This window comes from Acomys minous, assembly GCF_964271855.1.
Source record: "Acomys minous genome assembly, chromosome: 19".
Classification (NCBI taxonomy): Eukaryota; Metazoa; Chordata; class Mammalia; order Rodentia; family Muridae; genus Acomys; species Acomys minous.
Genome location: NC_140499.1, coordinates 65,678,059 through 65,687,245, shown reverse-complemented (window position 1 = coordinate 65,687,245; position 9,187 = coordinate 65,678,059). Strand labels below are relative to the sequence as shown.

General features: G+C 50.0%; 1 protein-coding gene across 3 annotated transcripts in view; it reads left to right on the top strand.

The window, feature by feature from the left end:
- The first annotated feature begins 448 nt into the window (after positions 1-448).
- GABPB2 (GA binding protein transcription factor subunit beta 2) overlaps positions 449-9,187 on the top strand; it is a 34,253-nt gene continuing 25,514 nt past the window's right edge. For 2 of the 3 annotated variants that reach the window (XM_084768582.1, XM_084768581.1), the window contains exon 1: positions 449-822. The gene's annotated coding sequence lies outside the window, so the exon portion shown is untranslated. The remainder of the gene's footprint in view (positions 823-9,187) is intronic. The other variant, XM_084768580.1, reaches the window with a different exon arrangement.

Genomic DNA, 9,187 nt, shown 5'->3' with positions numbered 1-9,187 from the left:
ACAGTTTTTCTTACTGATTTTTGAAGGGTTTTTGTTTGTTTGTTTGTTTTGTTTTGTTTTTCCTGGTTTCTCAGTCCTTTCATCATTTAAACTGGTGAGTAGAAACCAAGATAAAACTGTTCGGCAAATCATGTGACTAAAAAGATTTACAATTTCGTGTTCGATTGTAACCGGTCTCCGCTATAAAAGTTTTGGGTTTCTCCGGCTTCCCTGACATCTATTCAGACTGCACCTGGGAGAGTGTCAGGCCAGCCAAGATTCCACCCCGCACCCCTAAGCTGTACCCCGTGGAGAAGCCGCGGGAAGGCAGAGCGCTAACTTCCCCGTTAGCCTGTGCGTGCAACACGTTGGCGCCAAAACTACCGCTTAGGCCCGTCCCCCGCCGGAACTATGCTCCACGTAAGCCACGTAACCAGTGACCCTGCGCCTCGCTAAGTAGTCCCGGAGGTCAGGGTGCCCTCGGTAAACGCTTTTCCAGCTCGAGAGGAGCCCCCGAGTAGGAAGAGATGTCGGCCTCGGAGGGAGGTGCGCAGCGGCAGTGAGCGGAGGGCAAAAACAGTGCCTTCGCTAGGCCATCTCTTCCAGATTCTTCCGCCAGGACGCGCAGTCGCATCCTCCACTTCCGGGTCCGCCATTTTTTACTGCCCCCATTTCTCCGCGAGAAGGGGGGGGGAAGAGAAATAAGGGCCCCCCCCCAAGTATGCATAAGTGGAAAGGCCAAAAGAGTGGAGCCACTGGCACAGGGAGCCCTTAGCTGGGTGAGGGAAACGGGACCAAACTGGCGGGCCCAGCGAGAGCGAAGCCGGCTGCGCCCCGGACGAGGTGAGGGGGAAGGGGAAGGAGACGCCGGGGAGCGAGGTGGAAGCTGCCCTGCCCTGACCTGAGGGGCGGCCCGCACACTGCCTGCCGGAGCGGGGGGCGGCGGGGGGGGGGGGCACGAAGAGGAAGGGGATGCCGGCGGGAGGAAGGGGAGGGGACTGGGAGGAGGTGAAAAGGGGGTGGGTGGAAGACCTGGGGCTGGGGAGCCGGACTGCGGGAAGCCAGGGCCACCGAGGGGACCAGCAGGGGGCGGCGTGGAGCGGGAGGAGGCCCAGGCTGTCGCCATGGGGGGGGGGGGGGGGGCTCGCCCTTGCAGCTCAGGCGCCCCTGTGAAGGAGGGGATGGGGCCGAGTGGGGAGCGGGAACTACACTTTTTATTTTTTTTATTTAAAGTCCAATCATGCGAAGCTTTTTAGAAGTTAAGTTCGTAATCTGAGCAAGAGCAGTCGCGTCACGGCCTTACATCAAGCTCTGTACATCTATCTGTACAGATGTTTGTACGGCTGGCCTCCCAGCGAGGACGTGTGCAATTAAAAAAAAAAAAGTTATCAGCCGGGCCTGGTGGCGCAGGCCTTTAATCCCAGCACTCGGGAGGATCGCTGTGAGTTCGAGACCAGCCTGGTCCACAAAGTGAGTCTAGGGCAGCTAAGGGTACACAGAGAAACCTGTCTCAAGAAACAACCAACCAGTCATAGGGGAGGGGAGTAAGGGAAAAATGGGAGGGAGGGAGGAATGGGAGGATACAAGGGATGGGATAACAATTGAGCTGTAATATGAATAAATTAATAAAATATATTTTAAAAAAGAAAGAAACCAACCAAACAAAGTAACAAAAGAAGTTATCCATAGACTGAATTCTTTAATTGTTAGTATGTTCCTAGTCTCACAGAATTCCTCGAGGCATTACTCAGTTTGTCTCCCCCTTCCTATAAAGTCTTTTCTTTTTTTCTTTTTTTCCCCCCTAGTTTCTGTCTCTATACTTGAGCCTCACTGTGTAGCTCAGGCTGGCTGCCTTGCAGCTCTCCTCTTGTCTCAGCCCCCGAAGTGTTGGGATTACAGAGGTGAGCCACTATCCCTGGATAGGCATGTTTTTATACTTGCTTTGATAAGCAATGGCAAACCACCACCTGCTAGGGGTGCACGCCTTTAGTCCTAACAGTTGGGAGGCAGAGGCAGGCAGGTATCTGAGGAATTCCAGGCCAGATTAGTATACAGAGTGAGTTATAGGATAGCCAAGGCTACATAGAGAAACCATGTCTCAAAAACAAAAACCACAAACAAAGTTGGGCTTGGTGGTGCAGATCTCTGTGATTTCGAGGTCAGCCTGGTCTACACAGTGAGTCCAGGACATCCAGTGCTACACTGAGAAGCCCTGTCTGAAATAAAATAAAGTAACCCAAAGTAAACAAAAATTATTGAAAGTTCTGAAAACTCAGTATGGTGGCACATGCCTGTAATCCCAACACCCTTACTTGAAAAGAACACCTAGAAAGACCCAGATGTTCAAGGCCAGCCTGTGCTACTTGAGGTCTCAAAAAACAACCACTGACAAAAAGCTCTTCGGGTCTTGTTTCCTGTGTATTTAATTCACCTTCAGATCCCTAGGAGGCAGCGCGTAGGGTGTAGCTCAGAGGCAGGTGTGTGTCTCGCGCCTGCTGCCCAGGATTCGGTCCCTCCCACAGAAGTAGCAAGAAAAAAATGTAAAATCTTAGGATACAGATTAGACCAGACCGGATGTAGGTGATGTGTGGACGCACACGTCAGCAAGGACGCGTAGCTCCCCCTCTGTAGGGCTCAGAACGATGGGCTTGTCTCCGTTGGCACGGTGAGGTAACTTAGCAGACAAAGGCCCCGAGCCTGACAGCCCAGCGTCCACACAGCAGGAGAGAAGAAGCATCCTGCGGGTTGCCCACCGGCCTCCACACTGCGATACACACAGAAATGCACACAAATAAAATTCAACCGCCTACCTTATTCTATAGTCTCTGTGTGGGGTGCTAGGATGACCCGTGGGTCTCCCCACAATAGCGTTATTTCACTTAAAATCTTTATTACAGTGTGTGTGTGTGTGTGTGCGCGCGCGCGCGCGTGCGTGTGTGTGTGCACACACTTAGAGGAGTCAGATCACACGATGTGGGAACTGGGGATCCAGCTCAGGGTATGAGGCTTGGCAGCAGACATCTTCCCCCACTGGCCCCCAAAATACTCTTATCTTACAGATGCATATTAATGTAGGTAGATACTTCAGGTTAAATCAGGAGGGACAGGGCAGGAAAGGAGAGCCACAGATTTTTTTTTTTTTTAACCAGAATACAGGTAGGAACCTTAGAACGAGTTGCTGTCGGGTAGCTAAATATAAGAACCATTTCCCATCACCCTTCGTATTTGTCTTCATAAGCATCGCCACCCTTGTTGGTTTGAAACAGGATCTTGTGACGCTTAAGCCAACCTCCAACTCACCGTCGTTCTGACTCAGTTTCCCTAAGTGCTGGGATTACCAGCAGATGGCGTCATGGCCAGCATGACATCATTTTCATTTTGACTCCCTGACACCCAATTGCCCCTCCCCCCACCTCCCAACCCCCACTCCACCCACGCCGGCCTCGAGCTTGTCTCTAAACATTTTTCTCTGAAGACAGCTTTGATGAATCTGGTGGTTTGATGTCAGCCATCCCTCGTCAACATTATGTCCAGATTGATCTTGTTGGGAGAGGGCTGCATGTCCACAGTTAGTGCCAATGAAACCTTCAGAGCCACATTTAAGAGCTAAGAGGTGCTTCTGGGTCAGGCCAGCCCCGAGTCTGTCCTTGTCTTTGAATTCTGTGCCTTCTGTCGGAAGGGGAAGTCCTAGCATCCCAGAAATGCTGCTTGCTTTGCTTTGCTTTGCTTTGCTTTTTGTTGTACTTCTACAGAATGTTACCAGCCAACAATTAAAAAGTTTCACAAAGGCACAACCAACAAGAGCAAGTATTTCGTGCGCAGTAGCTTGAGAATCCAGCATCATTTATGGCGTGCTCCTCGAGTGATCAGTGCGAGGCACCTTCTAATCAGTAGGAGGCGTGGCTAATTTTCTTTGTTTAAAGAGACTAGGGAGTGCAATTAGGAGCACGGGAACCCAGGCCTGGGAGGAGGAAACACGGGCAGCTCTAGTCCCGGGCCCCACCAGCTTGGCCCCCAAGCACTGAGCTCCTCCTTAGGAAGCTTACGCAATACAGCAGGCATAAAAACACATTCAGCATGTGACGGAGCCAGCAACGCTTAGCGTCATTACACAGAACAGTACTGAAATCCCCTCTAAATGTTAGCTCAGCTCCTGCCCGTTAAGCAAAATTTAGAATCTTTGGCTAAGTCCACTGCATCAGCAAAACCTTAGATCTTGGCAGGGTTAGTGACAGGGGCCACAGTGCCCTTTCCAGACTGTGTTTCATTTGTACAAAACAAAATGCTTTACTTGTGAGGTCCATAGATGGAGACCAAGGTTTCAAGGAGCAGAATTACCCAAGTGGCATGTTTTTATTTGAACAGTTTTGATTTTTTTCAAAGATTTATTTAGTATACATATGGTGCCCTGCCTACATGTATACCTGCCCAGAAGAGGCCACCAGATGTAACTGTAAATGACTGTGAGTCACCATGTGGTTTTTGCTAAGATTTTTGTTTCGTTTTTTGAGATAAGGTTCTGTGTAGCCCTGGCTGCCCTGGAACTTGATGTGTAGTCCAAGGCAGGCCTTGAACTCAGAGAGCCCCCTGCCTCTACCTCCTGAGTGCTGGGATTAAAGGCTTGTACCACCACAGATAGTCAAGATATTTTTCCTTTTTAATGATTTGCTTAAAAGAAAAGGGGGGGGGGGGAGGCCAGGCATTGGTGGCACATGCCTTTGATCCCAGCACTATAGAGGGAGAGTCAGGCAGATCTCTGAGTTCAAGACCAGCCTGGTCTACAGAGTGAGTTCCAGGACAGCCAAGGCTATGCAGAGAAACTCTGTTTTTCGGTTTTTGTTTTTGTTTTTAGTGTGTATTAATTATACAGTATTCTGCCTGCATGTGAGTCAGCAGGCCAGAAGAGGGCACCAGATCTCACTATAGATGGCTGTGAGCCACCATGTGGCTGCTGAGAATTGGAACTCAGGACCTCTGGAAAAACAGCCAGTACTCTTAACCTCTGAGCCATCTCTCCAGCCCGAGAAACCCTGTTTAAAACAAATAAACAAAAAATTATTTTAAGACAGGGTTTCCAGCCTTAGAGACCCACCTGCCCCTGCGTATATGTACATAGCGTGTCTGCCTGTCTGTATGTGCACCATGTACATGCAGTGCTCGCGGAGACCACAAGAGGGCATCAGAACTCCAGTTACAAGGGGTTGTGTTTGCTGGGAGCTGAACCTGGTTCCTCTGCAAGCGAGCAACTGCTCCTAATCTCTGAGCCGTTTCTCCAGCCCCAATATGCATTTTACTTTTAATTGTGTACATGTGTCCATGTAGGTATGTGCATGTGTGAGCGCAAGTGCCTGCAGAGTCAAGAAGAGGGAGCCTGGCCCCATGGAACCGGAATTCCAGGGTTCAAACTGGAGCAGTCATGCCCTCAACTGCTGAGCCATCACTTCATCATCTTTAAAAAAAAAATTACATTAATCAATAGGTTGATTTTTGGGTGGGAGTGCACATGTGCACGGTACTCATGTCAAGGTCAGAGGACAGCTGTCAGGAGCCTGCGCTCCCCTTCCACCGCGTGAGTCCTGGGGAGGAGTTCTGGCTGTCAGACTTGATGGCAAATTGGTTTGCTTTGCTTTGGTTTGGTTTTTTGAGACAGGGTTTCTCTGTGTAGCCCTGGCTGTCCTGGACTCGCTCTGTAGACCAGGCTGGCCTCACAGTGATCCGCCTGCCTCTGCCTCCCGAGTGCTGAGATTAAAGGTGTGCGCCACCATGCCCAGCCAATGGCCAGTGTCTTCATGTGCTGAGCCATTTTCTGGTCCCCAAGAAGTTAGCTCTGTAAAGTATAAAACCCTGTTCATTTTCTAGTGTACCGACAACTCCACTTTCTGCACTGAGTGGGTGGCTTTTGTTGATTTGGGTTCCTAGCAACCAATGAGGTGTTCCAAGTTCGCCTCCAAGGACACACACCCACAGGTACCACAGGCATACACATGCACTTTCAAGAGTAAATGTTAAGGCAGGCATAGGAGGCAGAGGCAGGTGATCCCTGTGAGTTCAAGGCCAGCCTGGTCTGCAAAGTGAGTCCAGGACAGCCAGGGCTACACAGAGAAACCCTGTCTCAAAAAGCAAAACAAAAAAGTAAATATTAAAAAGATAAACTATCCACTCCCAGCCAAGCGTGGTTGTGCATGCCTTTAATCCCAGCACTTGGGAGGCAGAGGCAGGTGGATCACTCTGAGTTCAAGGCCAGCCTGGTCTACAAAGCGAGTCCAGGACAGCCAAGACTACACAGAGAAACCTTGTCTCGAAAAACCATTAAAAAAAAATCCACCCCCATAACATTAAAAGAAAATGTCTTTTTTTTTAATTAGCAATTATACTAATAGCAATTTAAATGGGCTACATTAGCCCATTGCAACATTCAGAAAACATGACTATAATCCATATGGATCAAAGCCCAGAAATCGTACACAAAAGTAGTTTTAGACATAAGCCAATCCTAAAATGTATGCTTTACATTTACATTTTAAATTTACATGCAAAAAAAAAGCAGTTTAGGGGGCTGGAGAGATGGCTCAGAGGTTAAGAACACTGACTGCTCTTCCAGAGGTCCTGAGTTCAATTCCCAGCACCCACATGGTGGCTCACAACCATCTATAATGTGATTTGATGTCCTTTTCTGGCCTGCAGGGGTACATGCAGGCAGGGCACTGTATACAAAGTAATAAAATAATTTTTAAAAAAGCAGTTTAGGGCCGGGCGTGGTGGCGCACGCCTTTAATCCCAGCACTCGGGAGGCAGAGGCAGGCGGATCGCTGTGAGTTCGAGGCCAGCCTGGTCTACAAAGTGAGTCCAGGACAGCCAAGGCTACACAGAGAAACCCTGTCTCGAAAAACCAAAAAAAAAAAAAACAAAAAAACAAAAATAGCAGTTTAGAAAATTTCTGAGAAGCAGGTGTGGTGACACACACCTGTAATCCCAGCACTTGGGAGTAGAGCAGGGGGATCCTGTGCTCAAGGTCGCCGTGGCTGTGCGGGAAGACGGAGGCTGTGTGGACTACACGGAACCTCATCTCACACAGATAAATACGTAGCTTTTTTTTTTTTTTTTTTTTAGTGTCCTTTCAAGTACCTTCCAGGTACTTAGTGAGTTCCAGGCTGTCCAGGGCTACACAGTGAGACCGTGTCGAGGGGAACTCATCCACCCCCGTCCCTGTGGTTAGCTATTAAGCCCTGTCCTTTACTTTACTTTTCAAAGGAATAATAATAATAATAAATCCAGGGGGAGCTCTTCCAAAATCTGTCCCCAGATACTCACATTGATACTGTGTGTGCACATAGCTGGGCAGTGATGGCACACACCAGATACTCACATTGATACTGTGTGTGCACGTAGCTGGGCAGTGATGGCGCACACCAGACACTCACATTGATACTGTGAGTGCACGTAGCTGGGCAGTGATGGCGCACACCAGACACTCACATTGATACTGTGTGTGCACGTAGCTGGGCAGTGATGGCGCACACCAGATACTCACATTGATACTGTGTGTGCACGTAGCTGGGCAGTGATGGCGCACACCAGATACTCACATTGATACTGTGTGTGCACGTAGCTGGGCAGTGATGGCGCACACCAGATACTCACATTGATACTGTGTGTGCACGTAGCTGGGCAGTGATGGCGCACACCAGATACTCACATTGATACTGTGTGTGCACGTAGCTGGGCAGTGATGGCGCACACCAGATACTCACATTGATACTGTGTGTGCACGTAGCTGGGCAGTGATGGCGCACACCAGATACTCACATTGATACTGTGTGTGCACGTAGCTGGGCAGTGATGGCGCACACCAGACACTCACATTGATACTGTGAGTGCACGTAGCTGGGCAGTGATGGCGCACACCAGATACTCACATTGATACTGTGTGTGCACATAGCTGGGCAGTGATGGCGCACACCAGACACTCACATTGATACTGTGAGTGCACGTAGCTGGGCAGTGATGGCGCACACCAGATACTCACATTGATACTGTGTGTGCACGTAGCTGGGCAGTGATGGCGCACACCAGATGCTCACATTGATACTGTGAGTGCACATAGCTGGGCAGTGATGGCGCACACCAGATACTCACATTGATATTGTGAGTGCACGTAGCTGGGCAGTGATGGCGCACACCAGACACTCACATTGATACTGTGAGTGCACGTAGCTGGGCAGTGATGGCGCACACCAGATACTCACATTGATACTGTGAGTGCACGTAGCTGGGCAGTGATGGCGCACACCAGATACTCACATTGATACTGTGTGTGCACGTAGCTGGGCAGTGATGGCGCACACCAGACACTCACATTGATACTGTGAGTGCACGTAGCTGGGCAGTGATGGCGCACACCAGATACTCACATTGATACTGTGAGTGCACGTAGCTGGGCAGTGATGGCGCACACCAGACACTCACATTGATACTGTGAGTGCACGTAGCTGGGCAGTGATGGCGCACACCAGACACTCACATTGATACTGTGAGTGCACGTAGCTGGGCAGTGATGGCGCACACCAGACACTCACATTGATACTGTGAGTGCACGTAGCTGGGCAGTGATGGTGCACACCAGATACTCACATTGATACTGTGTGTGCACGTAGCTGGGCAGTGATGGCGCACACCAGACACTCACATTGATACTGTGTGTGCACGTAGCTGGGCAGTGATGGCGCACACCAGACACTCACATTGATACTGTGAGTGCACGTAGCTGGGCAGTGATGGCGCACACCAGATACTCACATTGATACTGTGTGTGCACGTAGCTGGGCAGTGATGGCGCACACCAGACACTCACATTGATACTGTGAGTGCACGTAGCTGGGCAGTGATGGCGCACACCAGACACTCACATTGATACTGTGAGTGCACGTAGCTGGGCAGTGATGGCGCACACCAGACACTCACATTGATACTGTGAGTGCACGTAGCTGGGCAGTGATGGCGCACACCAGACACTCACATTGATACTGTGAGTGCACGTAGCTGGGCAGTGATGGTGCACACCAGATACTCACATTGATACTGTGTGTGCACGTAGCTGGGCAGTGATGGCGCACACCAGATACTCACATTGATACTGTGTGTGCACGTAGCTGGGCAGTGATGGCGCACACCAGATACTCACATTGATACTGTGAGTGCACGTAGCTGG